This window comes from Lepisosteus platostomus, chromosome 6, assembly GCF_059453375.1.
Source record: "Lepisosteus platostomus isolate fLepPlt1 chromosome 6, fLepPlt1.hap1, whole genome shotgun sequence".
NCBI lineage: Eukaryota > Metazoa > Chordata > Actinopteri > Semionotiformes > Lepisosteidae > Lepisosteus > Lepisosteus platostomus.
Genome location: NC_142616.1, coordinates 44,900,757 through 44,925,674, shown reverse-complemented (window position 1 = coordinate 44,925,674; position 24,918 = coordinate 44,900,757). Strand labels below are relative to the sequence as shown.

The 24,918-nt window shown below is 43.6% G+C and overlaps 1 protein-coding gene across 15 annotated transcripts in view; it reads right to left on the bottom strand.

Moving 5' to 3' along the window:
* Positions 1–24,918, bottom strand: part of usp54a (ubiquitin specific peptidase 54a) — a 100,845-nt gene that overhangs the window by 63,717 nt on the left and 12,210 nt on the right. For 4 of the 15 annotated variants that reach the window (XM_088636075.1, XM_088636084.1, XM_088636076.1 and 1 more), the window contains exon 1: positions 13,269–13,452. The exons of 4 other annotated variants lie outside the window; for them this stretch is intronic. The gene's annotated coding sequence lies outside the window, so the exon portion shown is untranslated. Of the gene's footprint in view, positions 1–8,592; positions 8,679–13,268; positions 13,455–23,438; positions 23,520–24,918 lie in introns of those variants that run through there. 7 more of the 15 variants (XM_088636087.1, XM_088636086.1, XM_088636085.1 and 4 more) reach the window with 5 other exon arrangements.

The window sequence follows — 24,918 nt, the reverse complement described above, 5'->3', positions numbered from 1 at the left end:
GTTCACTGCGTATTCACCATGACATTCTCTAGTGCAGCAGGCTCAGGCAGTGCAGGTCAGAGAAGCAGTGACATTTAGCAGCATTACTGATATCCATCTACAGTATGACAACTTGTTATTTAATCCTCAAGAGGCATTTTTAAATATCATCACTGTGTTTCCACAGTTTTCCACAATAGGTGGAAACTGACACGTAAGCCATGATATTCCTTTTTCTTTAAGTGGCCTGCAGCAACTGTAAAATGTAATTCCCACTCCAACACCTGGGCTCTCCTGCTTCCCACCCCTCACCCCCCCCAAAGCCCTTCCGTGGGCGTCTGAGTATTAAAACTGATCATTAAGACAGGGGGCTGCAGTGGCTCTGGCTCTTTCAGACCCTGTGTTTGTACTCAACCAACAGTGCACAGGCCCTCCTGTCTGCAGCACGAGGCGCACATGCCGATCAGACGATCAGGATGGGTTGCTGCATGGTCTACGAGGGTTAGTCATCAATAGGTGGAGCATTATATTTAACATACATTTGCTGAAATGTAGTTTTATAGATGTTGCTGGATTAACAACTTGGCCTCATTTCGAGACCCTCTTGCTCAGACAGCACTTGTCCGACACCACAGGAGACACCCAAACCATAACGTGCTGGATTAACATGCTGCACCACATTCTGTTGATCACATGGCAACACGCCTCCCCCTCAACCAGAAAAAGGGTTGGGGCATTCTGCTGTCTTCTCTTGGTATAATTGGATTGCTGAGTAGAGAACCGACTGCGATCTGCCCTACAACATGCCACACTGGGGGAGATTAGCCTGATCAGATGCACAAGATTAGCCTCTCTGACTCCACAAAATCTGTCTGGAGCAAAACCCAGCCTTACAATTATTTCACAGCACAATAATTAAATAGGCTCTAGCTCAACGCTATCCACAGCAGGCCTTGATTGACGAAGAACAAAGCTTATTTTGCTGAGCACGGGGATTTCTCTCACTAGGAAGTACACACAGCTAAGTTACTCTGGAACTCTAAGTGTGCTAACATTACTCTGCACACTTCATCACACAAAAGAAGTCTTCTCGAACAGAAAACCAACTGCATTCGCATCTCTATTTTATCAGAGCACAGCCCTAGACTGAGATGTACACAGCCAGGACTGTGAGAGCTGTTCTACTGCACAGGAGCTGGAGCAGAGCCAACACCTCTGCACACACAGTCTGTCACTATGCAAACAACAGAGGAATGTAATCAGGGAAACACAAAAGTCCTGGTCATGCCATTCCACATGCAAAAAGACTTCGGCGCTCAAAGCAATACTCAGTGCCACAGATTAGATCACGCATGCATGGGGACAGGAAAATGAAAGCCCTCAAAATACTCTATAGAGAGAGGCAATAAACAAGAGGTGCAGAAGTTCTCTTTGATGGATGCACAAGTTCTCTTTGATTTTACTGCTCTTCCTGGACAAGAGCACCTCTTTGTTAATAATAATTATAATAATAATTGCTTATACTTATATAGCGCTTTTTCTGGACACTCCACTCAAAGCGCTTTACAGGTAATGGGGACTCCCCTCCACCACCACCAATGTGCAGCATCCACCTGGATGATGCGACGGCAGCCATAGTGCGCCAGAACGCTCACCACACATCAGCTATCAGTGGGGAGGAGAGCAGAGTAATGTAGCCAATTCATAGAGGGGGATTATTAGGAGGCCATGATTAGTAAGGGCCAATTGGAAATTTGGCCAGGACACCGGGGTTACACCCCTACTCTTTTCGAGAAGCACCCTGGGATTTTTAATGACCACAGAGAGTCAGGACCTCGGTTTTACGTCTCATCCGAAGGACGGCGCCTGTTTACAGTATAGTGTCCCCGTCACTATACTGGGGCATTAGGACCCACATGGACCGCAGGGTGAGCGCCCCCCGCTGGCCCCACTAACACCTCTTCCAGCAGCAACCTTAGTTTTTCCCAGGAGGTCTCCCATCCAGGTACTGACCAGGCTCACACCTGCTTAGCTTCAGTGGGTTGCCAGTTGTGAGTTGCAGGGTGATATGGCTGCTGGTTGCAGGGTGATATGGCTTTGTTATTCCTACGCACAGACTAAGAGGCTTCCTGCAAACCAGACACTTTGGTCCAGTTTAAAGGGCTAAAAGCAGAAGCAGACTCCTATTCCGATTCAGTAGATGAAGGAGTTTCACATGTGGGCACTCAAATAGCTAACAGCCTGCCACCCACTTTCCAAACAGCAGTCCAGAAATGGCCTTGGAACAATATTGCATTAATCTGGCATAACAGCAAGTACAGCTGAAATTTGAATTACCTGTAGTTGACAAAATACAGTTTAGTTGTCCAGCTGTCTATTAAGTAATATACTAAAGTAAACTCAGGCTCAGGCAAATCACAGATTTCTAAAGTACAGCTTCTTAAAAGGAGCAGAAAGTTATCAGATAACACTGAATGAAGTTCAGAGCAGAGCTAAGGTTCTTCTCTTCGTCTGAATTAAACTGAAAATCGTACAGTGTCCAGGCTCTGATTTCTTCCAAACAAAAGGTGGTGGAGACAAACTGCTGGATGACCTTGTAATGATCATTACAAAAGAGTGTCATCTTCAGAAAGGGAGGAGGTTACTGACTTGAGGAGTCCCAATTGGTTTGAGAATGCTACCTTAAAAAGGACAGTTAAAGGCTAATTGTAACAGCCGATAATTAGCTAATCCTCCTTGGGCCTTTAGCAAAGAAATAACAGAAGCAATCTGCGTGGAACTGTGAAGTGCAGAGGATAAAACAGAATGGCTCAAAACAACACCAACAGCAGGAACTGGCACCCATGTAGATGCACAGTGGTTCAGGAAGACCTTGCTATCATCTGAATCTCCCCAGATGCCGTACATCTGCCCTACAGAAGGAACAAGATTCTCATTGGTGTTGAGCCCATGAGCACCTGTTGGGCCCAGCTGCCAGCTCTTCTTCATGCCAGCAGCCATATCACCCTGTAGCTCACAACTGGCAGCCCACTGAAGCTCCGTAGATGTGGGCCTGGTCAGTACCTGGATGGAGACCTCCTGGGAAAAACTAAGGTTGCGACTGGAAGAGGTGTTAGTGGGGCCAGCAGGGGGCGCTCACCCTGCGGCCCATGTGGGTCCTAATGCCCCAGTATAGTGACTGGGACACTATACCTTAAAAAAGGCGCTGTCCTTCGGAACAGACGTAAAACCAAGGTCCTGACTCTGTGTGGTCATTAAAATTCCCAGGGAGTGTCTCGAAAAGAGTAGGAGTGTTACCCTAGCGTCCTGGCCAAATTTCCCATTGGCCCTTATCAATCATGGCCTCCTAATAATCCCCATCTATAAATTGGCTTCATTACTCTGCTCTCCTCTCCACTGATAGCTGGTGTGTGAAGAGCGTTCTGGTGCACTATGACTGTCGTCGCATCATACAGGTGGGGCTGCACATTGGTGGTGGTGGAGGGGAGTCCCCATTACCTGTAAAGCACTTTGAGTGGAGTGTCCAGAAAAGCGCTATATAAGTGTAAGCAATTAATTATTATTATTATTATTATTATTATTACTATTCTACATGTGACTGAAGAAAATCTAGCCTCTTAAAAATGCTGTTTGCACAAGTGCAGATCCCTTCACACTTTCCATCCATTCACTGATCCATTTTCTAACCACTTCTTCCAATTCAGGGTCACAGGTGACGCAACCTATCCAAGCAGGCAACAGAAGCAAGGCAGAGGCCCTGGACAGGACACCAATCCATCACATGGCACACTGCCAGTTAACCTACCAGTATGCCTATGGACTGTGGGAGGAAACTCAAGAGAACTTGGGGAGAATGTACAAACTCCACACAGACAGCACCCCAGGTCCGGAAATAAACCCAGGGCCCAGTGCAGTAAGGAAGAAATCCTAACCGCTGCGCCACCATGCCGGCCCTTTCAAGCTTTCCCTAGAGGACAATAATAAAAGTTTGAGTCAGAGATTTCAGTGGTAGAAGCAGGCATTTCCTTTCAGCCTTCAAACGTCTAATCAGTTTCTTCAAAGAGTTCAGGCCCAGCATCACTCCGTACCTGAAAGATAACTACACAACAAACAAATGGAGGAAACCCTTAACAAGGCCACCCCTAGGTTGTGTTTCTTTGTAGAGAGCTCACCTTGTTGAGGGGGGAAGACAGGTTCCCAGCTTGCAGGAGCCACTCCCTGTGACCAGCCATGTGAGCACAAACACAAGCTTTTACAGGTCACGAGCCGCTGAGGACAACGAGCTGGGACTCAAGCTACAGCCAGCTCCTTTCAAACAGCAATTCTAATTAAATTCAGATAAGGAAGAACAGGATTGGTTCTCAGAGCTAACTGAAAAAACAAGGCGTTCATAGCAAGCTTAGTTTACCGATGACAGACTAAGTAATTCACCAAAACATTCTTAACATAGCAAACCAAATTGGAGCAGACTGTTGTGCTTTTGGACACTGATAATAGCTCACGAGTCTAATGATAATAGGGCCACGTGTAAAAGCACTGAATTATAATTAATGAGAACCTCTTATTTAGATGAGAAAATGAAGTTTTTGTACATTCAAGCTATAGGTATAGATAAATACAAATACCAAGAACAAGTAAGCTTTTCAAAATGAAACATCAGGTTATCAATCGAGACACAGAGCCTTTAAGACTTTATCAGTAATAATCACATGGAAATTGCTTACATAATGTGCCAGCCTGCCTTGCCCAGCCCGATGGAGAAACACATTGTGCCCTCCTACGCACCCCAGAGTCTCTAATCACCTCCGACTCCTTCAGCTGGCATCTCTTCCTCTGCCAGCCTGCCACGCTGGAGCATCCGAGCGGCATCCTGGCACTTGGTGTGCCACAGGGACCCAGCTCTCTGCTCCTCAAAGCAAGTCCCCTGAGAAATGGTCCAGAACTGCTTGGCACAGAACGACTGCTCACAACTCCTGCAGTCTTCTCCCGGGTTTACCATATGTCTTTGATTTGATTTGTCATGGTCTCCTATGGTAGGTATGACCACATCTACAGTGCACTGTGCATATGCGATACCTACCATACTTACTATACTGTGCTTTTACCATGGTGTACAACTTTGTGGTCAAACCTTATCAAATAATAGTGGAAAGTTCAAGCAAGTGATGATTAATCCCCAGGGGCAAACTGCTTACAGTATAGCTTGAACTTAAAATTAAAATCTCCTCCAGATGAGTTGCAAAGCCCCCTGAAAATCACAGCACAAAAACTATTTACCAGCAAATTCACATTACTAATGAAGCTCGTCTGCAGATCTGTCACTGTGTCCCATCTGTGATCTGACCGGCATCTCCAGTTTTATCCACTGATTTCCCTTTCTGTGCAAGCAGTTTCTCTTTTTAGAAATAGTGCAGTTAAAAGAAAAGGTATTCCCAGATGGTACAACCAGGAGAACAACTAGAAAACAAAATGACTGGTGCTGATCGAAACGTAAAATACAACACAGGGGTCTGAACAACAGATAATGTTAATTCTAACAACAGTAAAAAAAAGACCTTAAAACCAAAGCAACAATGAAGGAGGATTGTCAGAGTAAGCTTGACCCTCCACCCCATCCAGCGGTCTTCAACTGCACCTGTGAGATCACACCAAGGAAGAGCCTCAAGCACTAGAATCCAAGAACATTCCCATCTTCCACATCTAAAATGAAAAGGTCACTCAGGTCTCTCTCTAGCAGCATGAAAGTCCATAAGAGTTCAAATGGCTGCTTTTTATCTGTACTTACAGAATCCCTGAAAAAGTTCAAGTCGGTGCGTCAGAATGCGTAGGCTGCAAAGGAACAAGTAAAGGTCTATTCCATGCTAAAAAAGAAAAGAAACAAATGTTTCGGCTGCGGAAAAACACCCAAAGAAGGCTCCACAGCCAAAACATTGTTTCTTTTCTTCTATTTTCAGCATGGAATAGACCTTTACTTGTTCCTTTGTATCCTTGAAAATACCCATATCATTTAGCAGTGAAGCTGTGGCACCATCATCATTTTTATACAAAAAAATTGGATTAAAACAAGAAATGTGTATTTTTCGGCTGAAAAAAAAAAGGCCAGCAGACCTCCGGTACTTCTGGTCTGTGTGAAGACCACATGTTCAAGGATATGGGGCTGTGAAGTTCTTTTCAAACAAACTAACAAGTGCAGTCCCTACCTCTTGAAAAGATTCTATGTCCAGCCCCACTGGTGACTAGCCGGCCTGGACACTATAGAAGCTGAAAAACTACGCAAACACTTAGCGAGCTTTTAAAGGTTGGTTTGCTTGCTGCAGCTCAGCAGTGTATAGTACTTTTATGATTCTGGCCACTCCTTCTCAGCCCTTGGCCACCAACCAACAAATACTGTATGTCAAAATCAAAATAATCTGGTGGTCGCCAGGGACTTGCACGCCTCTAATTCACAGCAGTCTGAACACAGAATGTAGCACTGCTCCATTTAGGGGAACCAGTACAGCTCCATGTTAAGGCCTGTCAGGAGTTAAGTTAAGAACTCCATACTGTCCTCCTCTCCACAGGGATCCCCTCCTGCTTCCTGTGTTTGTAACCTCCATCTCCCAAAGGCAAGAACAACACAGCTCAAGCTTCCCAACTGCCTCAATAACACAAATTTGTCAGGAACAGAAGGAGAGTAGGAGGAAAGTGCTCAGCTTTCCCTCAATGGTATATTTACCCTCTGTGGAATTAGGAGAGTGCGGGGGTCTTCAAAACACATGATAATTGCACAATGAAAAAATACACGGATAACAAGGTAAAATTAACCAGAAGGCGATGCTGTAATCAAAACCAGTAAACCAAACAAGAGGGTACAAAAGTAAAAGGCACATTATGAGCAAGTAAAAAGAAATTAAGCCAAATTAAATCGAGAACACCTTATATCTTGGGGCATTCTTTCAGAAGCCCACATACAGTAGAACTGTTGACAAATCTCCGTCTTCAGTCAGAGGTGCAAACGGAATGTGAATAGGTTTGTTCGACAGAGCAGAAAGATTCCAATCGGAGCACCAGAGTATTATTTTGAAGAGCCTGGTGCTCTAGCCCTGGACAGACGATCAGCAGGACATCAAAATAGGGGAGTCAGAACTGCCGAGGATGCAACAACAGATGGTTTCCGAGTCGCTTCCCAACTGAGGCAGACTTTTCCTCACCAGATCGACAGCTGTGGAAAAGCACCACATCACATGGCTCAACCCAGACTAGTGTTTAGCTGTGAACCATGAAACGGGTGTAAGTATGTTTCAACACAGCCCATGACCGGGAGCAAACGAGCTGGTGTGGCCACAGTGCCTCCTATACTTGAACAATGCGACCCGCTCCTGGGAATTTTATTTTTGCCACTCTTGGAACACGCAGAGCTTCGGCACACGAACTCAGGCCGCTCCCCGCAGCAGGCGGCACAAGGACCGCGGGCACTGAACCCCTGCGTGGCTCCCCGACTCCAGCAGAAACCTGAAGTGACATGGGATCGTGGCGGGAAGGGGCGGGCAGGAGGGGGCTTTCAGTAAATTTCCGCTAAACGAGAGAAAGGGCCACTGCACTCGGTGCCGCCTGACAGTTGCCGTGGAAACAGAGAAAAGCTTAAGCACATGATTCAAGGGAGAGGCCTGCTAGCCCAACACACACAGTCCATCTCCCCGGCCCACTCACCCCCTCCGGCCGGCCCCCCACCCCCTGCTGCAACAACATGCCATCATAAAGACAACAGACGCAGAAGAAAACTCTGCCTCGATGCACCAGTGACTGGAAGAGATCGCAGGAGCGGAGAGGGCCAACACTGGCACCAGGGTAAGAGGTTAATGAGGCTGCAGGTTGAGCTCTGTGAGGGATCTTCTGACGCACTGCCAATGAGATGATCAAAACAGCTGCACTGGTGCCAAAACCAGCTACCAGTTCTCACCACCCATGTGCCTGAGTTACCTGAACATGAATCCGAGAGCTGTGCTTGTTCCCTAAACATGTTTCTTAATTTTTTACATAAACCTAAAAAAAAAAAGGTTAAAAATGCTAAACAAAAAAAGAACTCACACAAAAAGAATAGCTTTCTCTAAATAAGAATAGCTTTTTTTTTCTCTAAAGATGTGAAGCCTAGGCTGTTGCATTTTTCCAACTAGCACAGAGGTTCTTTCAAACAAGGGTATTTTTCACTGTTTTTGACCAAAATATTCAGAGAGCCACATCACGTGCAAAGAGGTGTGATCACAGCTATGGTCTCTCTTGTAACGATTCACAATCTATCAGCATGTTCTTGAGAGTGCTCAAGAGATTCTAGAAGATGAAGAGTTTGGATTGTGGTCCAGCCTTTGAACCGATTAGGATTTGTGTTACTAACATTAAGTTAACCTTCAACAGAAGCCAGTTAGTAGAACATTAGTGCTAATTAAGTAATATTTTAGAATCTTTTCATTTAGAAAATGTTAGAATTGCCATTTGTTAGTTTAGTTTAATATAATAAAAAATGATTATTCAATATTTAAATATATTTTGCATATGTAAGTATTAATATATGTGAAGTAACATTTTAGTGAAAGGTCTTCTGATAAGCCTCTATTTTAGAAAGAATTCCAAACCTGCCTGCAAACTCCAGGGGTTTACTCTGCAGCAGTAGTGCTCGGCTCCAGAATGCTCCTCAGTGCTTGTTGTTCCGTATAAGGGCCAGACTGTAAGTAAAAATAACTTTTCTTGTGTAACGCAAAAAGAGTGATCACACAGGCACTGTACCAGGTGAAAATCCCAAATTCCTATTCACCACAAACTAAAGTTCTGATAAGCTTTATAAGCTACTGCTTCATGAACCCCAAAGTTCAAGAGTACAAATATTTAACAGCACCTACCAAAGAATGATTCTTTGGTTTTGGGAAGGACTGCGGGTTTGAAAGCAATCAACACACGTTCATCCCAGTGTTTGCCGGGATGGAAATGCCAACATTATTAGACAGAACTTTTCCTGTTACTGTTAAAGTGAACTTCAGGAGGGCTTATACTGTAAAGTACCTGCAGACGACAGTACCTCTCGTACCTCTTCAACAAATATCCTTTCTCATGAGAAGCTTTGTTGTACTGCTTGAGCTAGTGTGCATACACCACGAACAACATGTTGGCACGAAGAATTACGTCACTATTCGTGGAAGAATTATGATGATTCCTATAGTCGTCAACACAAATGTGAATGTGCAGATTTACATCGTTACTCCTGGAAGCTGATGTCCTACCACATTTACCAATCTGTAATCACACTTTTATTATAAGCACAAACATCTCTGCATCAATTAAAAAGCAGTTCTAAGTTTGTACTCACAACTTGCACAGCCTAGCACAGAATTAGGTGCATGTGTCCTTCGTTTCAATCTGCAAGAACATTCTGTGCCCGCAACACTGCAACGTTATCTTACTTATCACTCCCATTGATTGCTGCATCCTGGCACTGCTGTCAAGTGTCCTACATTTCTAAGAAGTCCTTTGAGCGCTCTGCTGGATGTTTACTTTGCTTCACATAGAGAGAATCCACACTACTTACTTCCTGCAAACCAGCCAGTGCAGAATTACAAACAGCTTCATCTTGAGACAGATGTACTAGATTGTGCATGTAGGGGTATTTATCCTGCTAAATAGCCATTCAATTACACGGATCAGAGAACACCACCATTATTTGCCAAAACGAAAGCTCTAGAAGGTCATCTGAGGACCTGGAATTAAGCCATTTTCATATACAGGGGACTCGAGGACTTAAGTGCCAAACTGATCAACAAGGATGATCCACATTACAGAATCATGCTAATTGCCTGCTTGTAAATATTGCCTCATCACATTTGCCAGAAAAGCTGTCTGAAAGTTGAGCAATTACAGTATTAACTTTGGAAACTGCTGCAATAAACAAAACTTTTTTCACATATAATTATCGTCTTTTCCAGCAGGAGTGGGAATATCAGACTAAAGCTTTAAAAAAAAGCCTTGGGGAAATATTCTTGTGTACAATACAAACAATAATATCCAGACAGCAAGAACATGGCTTTTTACATTACTCTAGTTCTGCTCTGTTTAGAAAAGTAGCTCAGGCCCAAGCAGAGATCACAGCCCCACCCTGATCCAGAGACCACCAAGATCACCCGAGTCTAGGGGGCCAGCAGCATGACCTCTGGGCTTCCTGCAGTATGGCAGGTCAGCGCAGAGGTTGAACGAACCTTTGGACCAATCCATAACTGACCCAAAACCACATCTGCACATAACAGTAGGGCTGAAAGAAGAAAAAAAGGAAAGAGTGCAAGTAATTTCCTTTGAAGCTCTCCTGCGTGGCAAAGCTTGTTAACATGGTCTTTCGCGGATGCAGATGAACTGAGCAGTCACGTGGGAGACAGGGCTCATGTGATCCAAAGTGGCAGAAGCCTCAGGGTCCATTCACACTGCAGCAAGCCCACCAGGACCTTTGAACTAATTGCATATTCTCTCCCCAGCTCCCATACTGGCCCAGGGGCCCCCGCGGAGACACTCCTGGGCACCCCGCTGATGGACTGAGAAGTATTTCACCCCCCAAGTCCAGGACTTTCACTAATCAGTTCTCCTCACTCAAAAACTGATCTTCTACCCTGCATTTCAGTAATAACCAATTTCAAGATTCTTTAATGTCAATTAATGCTTTAAATGCAAAGAATAGATTTTGCATAGGGCAAATATTAATTGCTACTTCAAGGTGTCACGGCTGCCAACTTCAAAGTAACAAAATGTGAAAACAGTGCAAGGGACTGAATACTTTTGCAAAGCACTGCACACATAGTTATAAAATGCAATGGTACTGATCCAAAGTGGTTGAAAATGGCTATCTCAGGTCAATCAAAACCTAAGAACAATTCTCATTCAGAGCCCCTCTAGGGAAACATGATATAGACTTCACTAGTGTACAATGAGCATTCTCTGCACTACAAACCTCAGGCCAGGCCTCCAGGAGGTAATGCAGTATTTACACTAATGGTATAGAGAAACCTTGTCTTGAAAACTGCAGGTTAAGCCTCCATGCTTACATTATGGGGCAACAAAACCTTAATAAGGAATAATCTTGCTGTCCTTCTTTGCTTGAAGTCTAATTCCTGAGCAGGTTCATCCAGCACTTGTGTCTCTGCGCCACACCGCTCCAATGAACTCCCAAGAGAGTCAAGCATCCCATTTGCCGACGAGAACCCAGCCTCAGTCCCCAAGACTTCCATAGGCCCGACCCTGGCTCTCTCCCAGACAGCCCTTTCAAAAACGCAGCACACTTATAAAACTTTCAGGTGTCTGGGGTGTCTCCAGACACCATGTAACCACAACAAACCCCGGGCAAATGGAGTGTGAGAGCGAGTTTATTTAGGGAAACGCTGAACTCTTAGAAAGGACGCCGCTCAAAACACTACTGCTCTAAATTCTTCTGACCTCATCTGAGGTGACATTTCCTTTTTAAGGGATGTGTCTGAGCCTTTCAAGCTAAGTGAAAGAGCAAAAGCTATGCCGTATCAAACGTGTACTCCTCCAAACACAGAACTGTCCAGCTTCCCTTACAATGCTTACATGCCCCAGGAGCTTAAGCATCTGCATCAGACCCTGCACAATGCCTGATTCCATGTTACCAGAGACAACTCAACTTTTGGATATGCTCCATTTTAATGAATGTTCTCACAGAGACAATAATAATTCAGCAGGGCTCTGCAATTTCATCATGCCATGATCCCAATACATTTTTTCCAATTAATGTAGCCTTTTGTTGCTACTTAGAAAAAAAGATTTCCTGGTCTAATTTTTATGCAGATTTCCTTACATAAAAGAAAACATGACCCGCTCTCCCAAGGTGAATTCTCAAGATTAATTTTTATTACAGCAAAACTGTCCTGCCAAATAATACAACTTTAAAATTAAAGATAAAATTAACTGAGGCAAAACTCGTTAAGACTAACGACTCGTTTACTCAGACGTCAGTCTTGAATTTGGGGCAGCAGCTAACTAACAACTACAGGTGTAAATAAGTACTACTGTGCATTGATAGCACGTTCAAAGAAGGAACTGATAAGCATCTAATGATTATCTAAAGAGGACACACTAAAAAGGAGACGTCATATTCTTCATTATACACGAACTGTCCTACTGCGAAGGCACACAGACTCGGAACGGAAAAATTAACTCGGAAAACGCGGCGTTGTATATATCCTGGTAAAGTAGTGTTTTATTAAAGCAACATGTACTGTAATGCCTTAATATCTTTGCTATAGAAATGACGGCGACGCCACACAGATTTTTACGGTGGTATAAAAACTGTCCTCTGATTGCGTCGCATCTTCTCTGAAATGGAGAAGATTCGTACTTTCTATAAACGCAGCCAACACGCTGCACTAGTCCTGAGAAACAGAAATTGCTCACACGGTAACTTTCATCCCTTGTGTTAAGGGAAACTGCAGGGAAAGGCTGACAGGAAGGTTCCAGCGCTGCTGGTAGGGTTTTCCGAAAAAGCCGAGAAAAAGTAACCGGGAAACTGCACAGGTGCGCGTTATTACATCAAAATCAGCACTAAACGGTTATTGGAAGAAAGTAAATGTTCAAAATCACTTACGTTTGAGCGACACAAAATAAACATTAGAGTAAGTGAATCGATTAGAAATAAAGCATAGTGTAACCACGGAAAATTATCTTTAAAAAAACGATGCGCAGGCTGAAAAAGCCTTTAGCTCAGAGAACAACTAGTAGTAACCAATACAGTTCCGTAACACAACAACTGGATAGATCTTACTGTTTTGATCATTTTGAATACGGTAGCCTTAATTAAACTCTCAATGTGTTGGACGGGAGACCGACACAGGCCAGCCAACTACAAAAGTGGTTATTTTCATCTGTGCAAATCAGTTGTGTGGTTCCTTAAACTGATAAGTCCCGACACACTTTTTAGCTGCAGGACTGAGACGCAGGCATGCAGCCCTGACCGCAGTTCGAAGGAGAGAAGGCAGACTCACAAAAGATGCGCTGGTTTTGCTCGGAAAAGTTGCAGTTTACAACTTTAGGGGAAAATCGATACCAAAGTTACAAAAGTACGAAAATGCAATGCAATGCAACGTTTCTTCCCGGTTAACTTTATTCCACAACAGCTGAAAACTAGCTTCCATTTCCAACACAAACCTGCCTCGCCGCAGCTGAATAACGGGATTCTGAACGCGGCAACAAGAAAACGCGTTAGAGACAGGGGTGCATCCTTGGCCGCAGCGCTTCATAAGATACAAAGAAGTAACCGAACGTACCTTTTTATTTTCCACGTACTGGATGAATGGCTCCCAACACAGTACTGATAAAAGGCAGAGGCACGGTTGCTTTCCCCCTCATGCTAGTGACTGTCCGAACCGCCGCACTCCCGAGAAATCCGCTTCTCCCGCGCCGCTGGGCGCACTGACCCCCGATAACGGGACGGCCCAGGCTGCGGAGAGGGGCGGCGCCACTACCTGCGGCTCCAAACAATGACGAGCCGCTGGGCTCCCGGCGGAGGGAGGCGGGTCGGAGGAGTGTGCTTGGGACTAGCGGCTCCGGACGCCACCAATTGCGGAAACCTCATTCCCGGCAGGCGGGGGATGGGCAGGCTGGAAGGTGGAGTTTATACCTGGGTTTTCTGCTAACCAAGCCATCAGCGAAGCGAGAAGGATTCGTGTTGTTTTACCTACCAGCAATCACAGAAACTGCGAGAAGCAGCAAAGTCCCATTATCGCAGCAAGACGGTAACAGCGTAAAAAACAATATTATTGTTAATTCACATCCAAGCAGTAGGGCCTAGAAGGCAGGTAATAATTAAACAACTCAATGTTTAATCAATAGTTAAGGTAAATCATTAAAGAATTTCAGAGAGTAAGACATTGGTACGATTATTTCTATCACAAAGTTTAATTTACGCGGGCTCCTGATTTCTATCCCTCAACTGACTCCTTGCACAAGCTGAATCGAGGACAAATCTGTTGTCTCACTGTGAAACTAAAGACGGGGTTGAACTGAGAGATAAGGGCCAGCGGATTCTGGGAAGGGCTGTGAGTCACGCCGTGACTCAGGGAAGCGAGGGTCGGCCACTGATCAATCCGGCAACAGGAATGCGCTGCCGGCTCGCCTAGCAACGCAGAAACTGTCACTATACTGCATATACTGCAAGGCTTGTGATGTGTGATGGTTTTCAACCGAGAGTTTAAACCAACTCAAAACCAGATGTACCAAAACTGATAACCAGTTTGGCAGAAAGTCCGTAATTCCTGACTGGTCTTGAGTGATTTGCAGCCCCAGCTGTGCAGATACCCGTCCTAGCTGTGATAGTTTACTGTTGGAAGACTAGAAATACACACATGGATGGAGGTCTTCACGTCACAGTGACTTCCTTAATCTTTTGTCTTTAGAGAGGTGATGTTTGGAAGTAGCCAGCTTTGACGAGAAATGTGCAAAGGACACAATCTTTGGATTAAGACAGCTAGTGAAAAACAGGATATTTCTCTAATCCTGCTAGAACCCCCAAAAAAGTTTCACTCTGATGGATGTCGGCCACTCCCAACTTCTCAAGTCAGCCGTCTGTTTAAAGAGAGGTATCATTACCCGTCTGAGACTTGTTTTAAGCAAATTATTTTTATTTCTGAGGAGAAAATTACCAGGTGAGCACATTGTGGTAGTAAGTAAAAAGAAAAACAGCCTGAAAAGCTGTAATTATGAGGTTCTCACTCATCGTAAGGCAGGTATTTAGCGGAAGGGCTATGCTGCTGCTGCAACTCACAAACAGCCATTTGATTCCCTGAGGAATGTTGGTTTGGAAAGTGGCTGGAACCTGGGAGCTGAGCTAAATCCTCCTCCCGAGGGTGATTAACAGCCCACAAACAGCCTGGATCTGGCTCCATGCTCTTCTCCACACACTCCAGTTCCCAGAGCCAACGAGACGCACATACTCTGGTAACAACAGGTAACAACACACGAGCAGAGTGGACACAGACTTAGTAACATAGCAAAGTCCAGTCCTGGCCTTCATCAGTTCATCACCTCAATATCTAACATTTTTAGGCCCAAAACGAAGGCTGCCATGTTGCGCTGGCATGTGTACAACCTGCAGGGGCATGCAGACATGATACATTAACACAATTAACGTGCGTTTTCAAGACGAGTCTCCTCCAATGTCTCTTTACTTACGAGACATTTAAAGCAAGCTGTGCAGCTTGCTAATTTTTTCACAGATTGGCCTGACGCAGGAAATATGGGAGCTATAAGCACAAGGCAGGAGTGTCTCTACTCTCCGAGCTCCTGAGTCATTGCTCAGCAAGGCCGCTGGGTGCAGTGTTGCACAGCTCACACTCCCGTGTGCAGCAGCTGGGTGAAACAAGCAGGGGGAGGATCTTCTTGTTGTTCTGCCATTCCTAAATGTGTGAGCTCTAATTTCTGACAGCAATTCAGCTGGAATTCCATGCAAGAGCAGTATACTAAGTTGTAATAACCTCATCATGTAACGTTCATCACCTGGTAATAGGCAAGAGACAAGAGGAGGCAATTCAGCCTATCCAGCCTGTTTGGTAGTACACAGAAATCTCATCCACTTGTTTCTTGAAAGAAGCCCCAATATCAGCTTCAACATCATGGTTGGGCAGCTTGCTCCACACTCCCATAACCTTTTGGGCAAAGAGATGCCTTATGTTCTCAGTTTTAAATGCACTTCCACATAGTTTCTTGTGTGCTCTGGTTTGTATTTCACCGTTTATTCTGAAGAAATCCACTGGTCTGATATTCAAGGGTACAAGGGTTCAGGGTACATCAATTCATGATGTACAGACACTGGAGGGAATGATAATGTATTAATAACTGCCCACAATGAGCTTTTTTTCCCTTCTGCAGAAGTCCAGCTGGTTATGTTTAAGGGTCACACTTCTGAAACCCAGAAATTGTTACAGGGTTGATATCACAGTACATATCGCATCTCGAAAGCAAACTGATAAACTTGCCTGTAACAGACAGCTAAATGAATTAGCCCGGGAACAAGAATTCAGATGGAACAAATACCAAAAGAGACAGAGCAGCATGGCTGGTGTAAAACATGAAGGTGAGATACAAGACTGTATGACAGAAAAGCACAGTCTGTGTGGTTATAAACTTACAAGCAGTAATGCTTAAATTAATGCTTACACAATTAGCTGCCAAATTGTAGATTTTGATGTTGAAGCCAATTATATTCTTACCTTGTGAGACTTTTAAAAGCAACTGAAATTTTAACAATACTTAGCGAGCAACAGTATGTATTTTATTGTTATTGTGTTCATTAAAAATATCTACCATTTCATCTGGTCTAAGAGATTGCATCTCCCTCAACACCCCAGCAAGACTGAGTGGGGATCACCGTGCTCTGTGCAGAACAAGCAGGAACCTGATAGAGAGAGCAGGGGCTCTGTCGGCAGAAGCAGAAAACATCCTTGTTCCCACTTGTAGCAGGTCTCCTTATCCATCAGCGTGGTGTAAGAGAACCTACTCACTTTGAGCACTCAAACTACAGGCAATGGCGAGGCCTAACCTGGCAAAACAAATACTATACCCATACCCACCATAACTTACTGGCCTACCCAATTCTCCCTTGTGTCTAAACTGGACCAGGAGCAAGGTTCGTTAAGCGTGAGCCAGCAGCTCTGACCACCATAGAGCTCCTTAGAGAGTGAGCTCGTCGGCAGGAGCCAATCCTTTTTACCCAGTCCCTAACCAATGCCATTACTGTGTACCCATTTTGCTACACCCCAATCAATTGGCTAGCACCGAATCTCCTCAGTTGCTCCCTTCGAATCTGAATAACATAACCAAAAGGACAAGCCTCAACACAAGATTGACCTCTTGAGGCTGGTCTAAAAGATTGCATTGGTCTGATCTCACCTTAAGATTAGACATTTTAAGAAAAGAACAGGCACATAGAAGACCACCCCAGCAGTACAGTGTAGAAGAAGTGACCAAGATATAACTATAGCTTTATAAAGATAATTTAAGAATTCAATGCCACATCCTAAAACAAGTCTGTTCATGGCTAATCTCACTCTCACATTTTTGTGCTTTTAACTCCAAATATTAATGAATGCACTGCAAGCTGGCTGGGCACTTCATGCTGTGAAGACTGGGCTGTTATTTTTCACACCCTCAGCAGTGGAGGTTTCAGACACTGGGGAAGGGGGTGTCTTAAATACAGCAGTGGATCTAATCCCCTCAGAATACCTATTCAAGATAAGTACAGTAATTGTAACTGAAATCCTAACGCCTCCTCGAACAGGGAGCAGCAATAGCTTTGCCAAGTCGCTGTTAAAAGCATAACACTTCTCTGTGCATTAAACAAAGGAAGGAAATAGGTCTTGTGGTCCAGTTGCCAACACACAGTTTAAACCAGTTAGCTGAGCAAAAATCTATGACCATGTAGGCACAGAAATGTACAGGACATGCAACAATGTGGTAATTCATCTGTCCTATGCCAGCCAGTCTCACAAGATCAGGTCCATCTGAAATAATTGAATCAGTAATTGGGCAAGTTAAGTAATATAGCACTGGGCCGAAGTGAATGTAACCTCCTGTGGCCTTAAAATGTTATCATCATTAATCTCTGAATTATTTACAAAATCACCTGCAGTTGATCACAATCAAATACATTTCATCCCTCTAGATACAGATGATTTAATGGTTACGTAGAAAACCTAAGCTGGAGCTCCCAAGGAGCAGTTCTAGAGATGCCTAGTATAAAGTTTGAACTTAACTGGCTATAAAATGTCACAAATCAGTGAAAAACCCATAGTATGATCCTTAAGCAAATCTCTGGGACTTCAGCGTCTTGTGGTTTTTGTTCCAGCTGGGAGTACTGAATTCCTCCATCTTTAATAAGATTTTACAGACGGTTATCTACTTCCAGCAGTGCTGCTAAAATAAACACATTGGGTGCTATACTGCTTCTAATCTGCACATCAGCTGGAACCTCTACCAAGAACATCACAAACACCGCGAGTGCAAGGTGTATCCGGTACAATTCACTGGGAAATAAGACAGAGATCATAAGTTAGTTTTATTGTTTCAAACGAAACAAACAAAACGTAACGTGCTCTTTAGAGCCGTGTGGATCAGTTTCGTACTGCAGGGTTGGCCAGGCTGTGGAAACACTTCCCCACAATAAGCTATTCATTACCAAAGACAAAAGCTTTGTTTGAATACAAAAGGATCCCAGATAACAGTGTTTGCTCTTTCAGGCCAAACTAAGCTTCCTCCTCCCAGCACAAAAGACCTTCATCAGTCTGCCCACAGAGAAATCCGCTTCAAACAAATCATTAAGTTCTCTAAAGCGGCTCTTAGCAAATTTCAGTTAAACATGAGCTTAAGAGAAATCTGCCGCTTCCCCAGTTTTTTGACACTGTCTACACATTGGAGAGCAAAATGAAATTCCTGTTGGGATGATGTTTTCTAGGAGTAGGATTGGTGCTTAAAACTGGAGAACAAGAGTTGCAAGTTACTGTACTGACTCAACAGCACTCTTGGAATACAAATAACTAAACTAAATGGGGGAGAAGAAATGAATTCTTCACCTACCAGTAACTGGGACTACAAGTTTAAACCACTGGTCTCTCTCCAACAGTAATTTGGTCTTGTCTGTATAACTGGAATAAATGGACTACTGATATACAGAATAGTTAAGATGAGACAAGATCACTTTATAAGCCACATACAATTTCTTGTATGAGGAATTTTGTCTTTTCGCATACCCCAACTTACTTTCCAAGAGACACACAGACAGGGAGAGAAGCTTGGGGTCAGAGTGCAGGGTCAGCCATTTATACAGCGCCTCTGGAGCAGATGGGGTTAAGGGCCTTGCTCAGGGGCCCAATGGGGTAGGAGTATCTCTGCCAGCCATGGGATACGAACCGGCAACCTCCCAGCCACAGGCGCAGATCCTTAGCCACAGAGCCACTGCACCGCCCTATTATATATACATGGAGTTAATACATAAAGTCTCTTCTGTTAATCCTTCTTAACTCCTACTAGTACACTAACTGCTGCCTCCTTAAATAATTTACAGATAAATTGCTGCACCTGGTGACATTAATGTTTTTCTCAAGGTCATTTATTTTGATCAAGTTCTCATTTATCTGACCTCAGTGAAGAAATTCTCTTCTCAGCTCCTGAAGAACCCTCACCAGCCAGGGCTAAATCTCACACAAATAAAACACAAGAAGCAATAAGCAACAACACTCAAGCGTTTTGGGTTCGACCTCTCCACAGAGTTGGCCATGATTCCTGAGAGTAATGTGTAATCTTGGTGGTCCAGTTTGCTTGTTCACTCACACACAAGCTTGTCCTCATATCCGAATAGATCCACTCCAGTAGTGATCCAGTAAGGATTTAACCAGCTCCATAATGATTCTTTCAGCTAAATATGAGCAATGTGGATACACTGCTCTAAGATGACCTTTTACTGACCTAAAATAATATTTATTTTAATCCAACGCTACACTTAAAAAAAAAAACTAAAGCAAATATATATGAAACGTATGTGACCCACAGCCCTCACTGCAGTGTTATGACATTATAAAGACTGATTATGACTGTATGCTGGAAAGTAAGAGGAAATTCCCTAGTGATTAAGACAAAAGTCCAAGTTTCAATTGCATCTGCAAGTTTAACGTATTGCACCGATAATTACAGTTTTTTTGCTGTATTTCTCACATAATGTGTAGTCGCTCCTCTACAGGACAGATTATGGTCAAATGTACTAGACACATGAAAGAGCTGTTCCCTCAACTGTTCCATTACAACTGTAACAGTGGCTCTTTGGACTGAATTAATTTTAATTCTGCTCTAAATACTGTAGTGTTTCCAAGTGAGCACTAAGGAAGCTGAGCTAGTTCTGTCTTCACATCCTGACAGTCATCTTCATCTGCAGGTTCGTTGCCAAGGTGAGCCGGCGCCAGCGGAGGGGTTTGAAAGAACTGGGCTGAGCAGCAGATGAAGACTTTAGTCAAGGTCTGAGCAAGTACCTCTCACTGAAGTCTAAATTCAGACACTTGAGTTGCAGATGCACATAATGGTAAGCCATATTTAAAACAAAGGTACTGTAAGTAGGTAACAATCCCAGGGCAATAAATTACACGGATTTGTCAAAAATACCTCCCTGTTGCCTAGCAAGCGGTAATTAACGTTCACATACAGTTCACTTGAGAAACAGGCTGCCAATTAGCATGACTGCAACAGTACATGTTGCTGCAAAATCACTTTAAAGAAGGGAAACGAGATTAAGATTTACTCTATTTATTCTCAAATAGTGAAGACTAAAAGAGAAGAGAAAGTGATAAAAATATTTAAAATCTTAAAGGAGGAGCAAGACTCAAATAAGGACCTAAGGGAAAAAGTGGAAATTAGGTGGAAATGCAATTTGCACTGAAATCTAAGTGTGTCTTTACACAAAGGGTAGTGGAGGTCTGGAACTAATCACCAAACTGTGCTATTGACGCATACTCCTGGATTACGAGCAACTGAATGACCTCCTCTTATCTGTTACTTTCTTATGCTCACTAACATGTATTCTCACAGTACAGTACCGTATAATTGTCCTGTGATAAATTACTGCAGTCCAGTTCAGAATCCGATTGAAGTCTAAAGCAAGCATTCATTTTATTACAACTTGGCAGTGGTAGAGCTAGAAAGACAGGAGAATTAAATATCTCCTTATGTTTATTTATGCTACAAGTAAATAGCTGCCCTGTATCTCACTGAAGAGAAATTACCAACCCCAGTGAACGTTAAGCAGTTTTCCTCTCTAGGAAAGTTACCACGGTTACAAAGAGGACTTAGGCAATCTAAGATGGGTTGGTCATATCTAACAATCAGATGCCTTCCAGGAAAAGAAAGAGGATAAAAGCTCACAATCATGAGAATCCCTCTTTCAAGTGAAACAGACAACACAATTAGCCCCGATCATGGCATTTGAATCATCATGAGTTGAAATCTTTACTGAAAACAAATCTGAGATGCATATACAAGCACTGCAAAGGGGGCACCAGAGGTCTCTGCCTTGAAAAAGAGTTTATAGGGGGTGGAGGGGAGAAGCAGAATTACTACACTCGCAAGATCCAGAAACCTACACAGACAGAAAGCAGCGGCTGTCTATATGCCAGTAAACACTCAATCAGAGAGTGTGAAGTATGTTGTAACCCCATCACACCCTAACCCACTTCAGAGTCATTCTGGAAGCGTCTCACGTGACCTCTCGCATGAGGTCCCATGGTTTAGAATGCGTAGCTCAGGACTGTCCGGCCCATCGCACAAGTCTTCACGCTGGCCTGTCAAACAACAGAACTGGCAGATTGGCCCAGTTCATCAAAAAAGCTTCTTTCTGTTATTACCCACAAAAATCTATTTCTGCTCACTGGAAAACATGCAACAGGCAATTTCCACACGGCACAAAAGAGCTAAAACAACCAAAGCAGGTAATAACAAATGGGCACTAATGAAGAACTCAAGCTGCCCACAAAGCATTCAAAGCAGTTTTCCTGTGAGCCTGCACATAGTTGGTCACAACACCAACTGCAATCTTTAGTTTTATACATTTAGTCAAATTAAAATTAGTAAGAGGCTGTTTATGTGCATGAGAATTTAGAGGCACACAATATAAAGAAGCATCAATGTTGTAAAGAAGTGCTTTGAATTCCGATGGCATGTGGAAGGAAATTTCAATTTCCAGAAATTCTCAGGAAAGACAAAATTTACCCCCCCCCTTCCAAGGAATCCCTCCCTGCCAGTTTCTGCAGCACTTTTTGAAAATCGCAGGAGTTGCAAAAACACATTGCCCATTTTCAATCCATGTCTTACTGCAGTTAAGATACCAGTGCAAGGGACAAGTTCAATAACTTCATAACTCCAGAAAACTAAAGTGTAAGTAATTAATTATTATTATTATTATTATTATTATTATTATTAATAATAATAAGAGCCACTCCATTGCCAGTCTGCTGTGATCAGCTCGACCTGACAACAGGTGCGGCTCTGGCTTCTCTGTAAACACCAGCCTGCACTCCTCTTCTCGTAACCTGAACACTCATCTGCTCACAGCGCCCTCAGCACAGCTGCAATCTCCTGCTGCCTACTCTGCCCACACTCAAGGGGTCTCTCCTGACAAGAGCTAGCAGCTACTGTACATCTCAGGGCATGCACTGCCAGTCTGGAGGTTTTCCAAAAGCTGTGATGTGCACACAGAGATAATTTATTGGCTATATTAGCAGAGACAGTAGTGTCTTAAGCATTTCTGTGGTTGATCAATCATCACCCTTCACTGTGCCTCTGGGAACAATTACTATTAAATATGTAGTAGCTTCCAAAAAATTGCTTAAAGGAAAATAAAGGGGGTTTTCTAAGACAGATCCTCCAAAGCAATGGGAGGGACATGAATTAAGGAAGGTCTAAGAGATGTGATGATAAAAACAATGTGAAGCAATTTTGCTCTTTTTGATCTCCTGCTCAGTGAGGTTAGGAGCTTTTTGCCTGCCAAGTTTCAGAATTAGCAGCACAGGCCAGGGTATGCTTCTTACAGCTTTCTACAGGAAAACAATCAGTAGTTGTTTCTTACAACTCAGAATCGTGGGGGAAACCCAGCAAACAACAGGCACAAGGCAGGGTACACCCTGGACAGGACTCCTGTCCAACACAGGGCAGACAGAAACAAACACAAACACATTTTTTCCCAGAATCCAATTAATGTATCAGTTTGTCTATGGACTGTAGGAAGAAACACACAAGGATATGGGAAGAACATACAAACTCCACACAGATAGCACCCCAGGTCCAGAATTGAACCCAGGCCCCAGTGCTGCGAAGCAACAATGCTACCCACTGTGCCACCATGCTGCCCTGGTCTACATACAGTCACTTTAAAATGCAGACTGCAAATTAAAACAGACCACTGTTCAGTTAATCAATTATATTCCAAGTCTCACGACCCTACTCCCCGAGATACACCAGCTCACTGGAGAGCCACATGTATCTGTGAACAGAGGCACTGCAATGAAAAAAAAAACGCAACAGCTCTTCCTCTGACACCTGTTTCTCCCTACACCCCTCTCTACCTCGGACACTATCTCGGACAAAAGACGACTAGAAATGCCTTCTCTTGAAGTAACTGTGTTACAAAATGCCCAGAGGAACACCAGTAAAATTGGTCAGTTTGGACCTCCTTAAGAACAGTCCTGTTAACAACAGAACTGTCCAGACAGTACACCCATCTCTCATCAACTGAACATTCAGAAAGCCTGACACATATACTGTACTCTCCCCTCATGACAGCAGTAACACAGATCTCAGCTGTGGGAAAGAAACTGAAACAAGTAATTCCCAAATCCTAACAAAAATAAATGCTGTTCTAAAACCAAGTGTGCTTTTAATGAGTCTTAGTCAAGAGTGTTACAGACCTGTGGGTTTGGCAGGACACTGCAATCCAAAGCTAACAGCTGTGCTGCCTGTCTCCCGGCTGGGTCTCTCCAGGTGAGGCCGAAACGATGACATCACCCCTGTCAGCACACACCTGTTTCCTGAGGAAGCCCCTCCTTCTCCAGCCTTTCTAAACTCTTAAAGAGACAGAGTCCTTAAGGACACACATGCCCCACCAGGCTGTAAAGTTCAGTTTTTCAGCGCTGTAGTTGTTATTTTGCCCTCTTTCACATAGCTGCCCAAAGATGTTAGTTCCCGAGGAAACAACCAACCAGGCATGAAAATTGGGGTCTCCCTCAGCTTTGTGAGATCTTGCCACGTGCCCCACACTAAGCATCCTCTTTTAGCATGACAGGTTTGTCAAGTTGCCTCTTCATTTAAATTGATTAACACACAGCTTGTATTTGATTAAGCAATTTGTTTTGGTAGCTTTTACCTAAAAATAGCTTCCTCTGACTTGGCCATCATTTGAAGGAAGAAACAGGAATTTTAAAAGGAACAGTTTTTGTACAGTAAGTTAGGAATATATATTTCTTAATACAAGGCAGCAGAGTAATATGAGTACCAGGAAAAAAAAATACCAAAGCTGACTTTTGCTTTTAATTTCATTTTACATTTTAATACTACCTCTTGCTATTTAAGGAATTTAAGAAATGGATGTGAAGGATAAAAGATCACTTTATTGATTCATTTGTCATTCATATGTCAGTATTTCAGAGAGCCTGTCATGCTCAGAGAGCCTAGGAGACAAACCTAACACTCTAACAGCAGTGAGTGGTTCTGGAACTGTAGGACCAGTGTGCCTTTTCATTCCAGCTCAGCTCTTAATGAGCTAAACCAGCTCCATCAATCATTATTTGCCTAACTGGACCAATTTTAGAGCTCTGCAGGAAAACCTGCAGAAACACTGGCCCTTCAGGACCGGGAATGGTCACCCTGCCCTACATTCACCTCAAACATCAGTGCCAAGACTTCACAGAAACCTGTCTGGCCATTCAGAATATAGCAGAATTCAGAAACAGGAACTGCACGCACCCAGAATTATCTGATGCTGACATCGGCTAACCTGCTTACGTACTTGCATCCAATTTCACAATTCGGCAGAAAAAAACATTTTCAGAAGCTAGTGCAAACTCAGAAGCACAGTCTTTGAATGAACTTATCCCTCTGAGCCAGGATGTTCAGTCTAGTGCCCCCAAGATGACAACTGAGGACACCGTGTTGTAGCAGGTGCTTTTAACCACTGCTCATAAGAGTAGGGTGTCCAGGCTAAATTCCAGAAGTGGGGCTGCTGGTGCACAGTGGCCACCAAGATTCACCCAGGTGCGGGCTGCCCTTTAGTGGTGTCCTATACATAAAGCACTTTGGGAATATTTAGGAAAATCAAAATCAAATCAAATCAAAGTTTATTTATCAAATGCACAACAATACAGCGTGCAGTAGTAGTTGCTGGCAATGAAA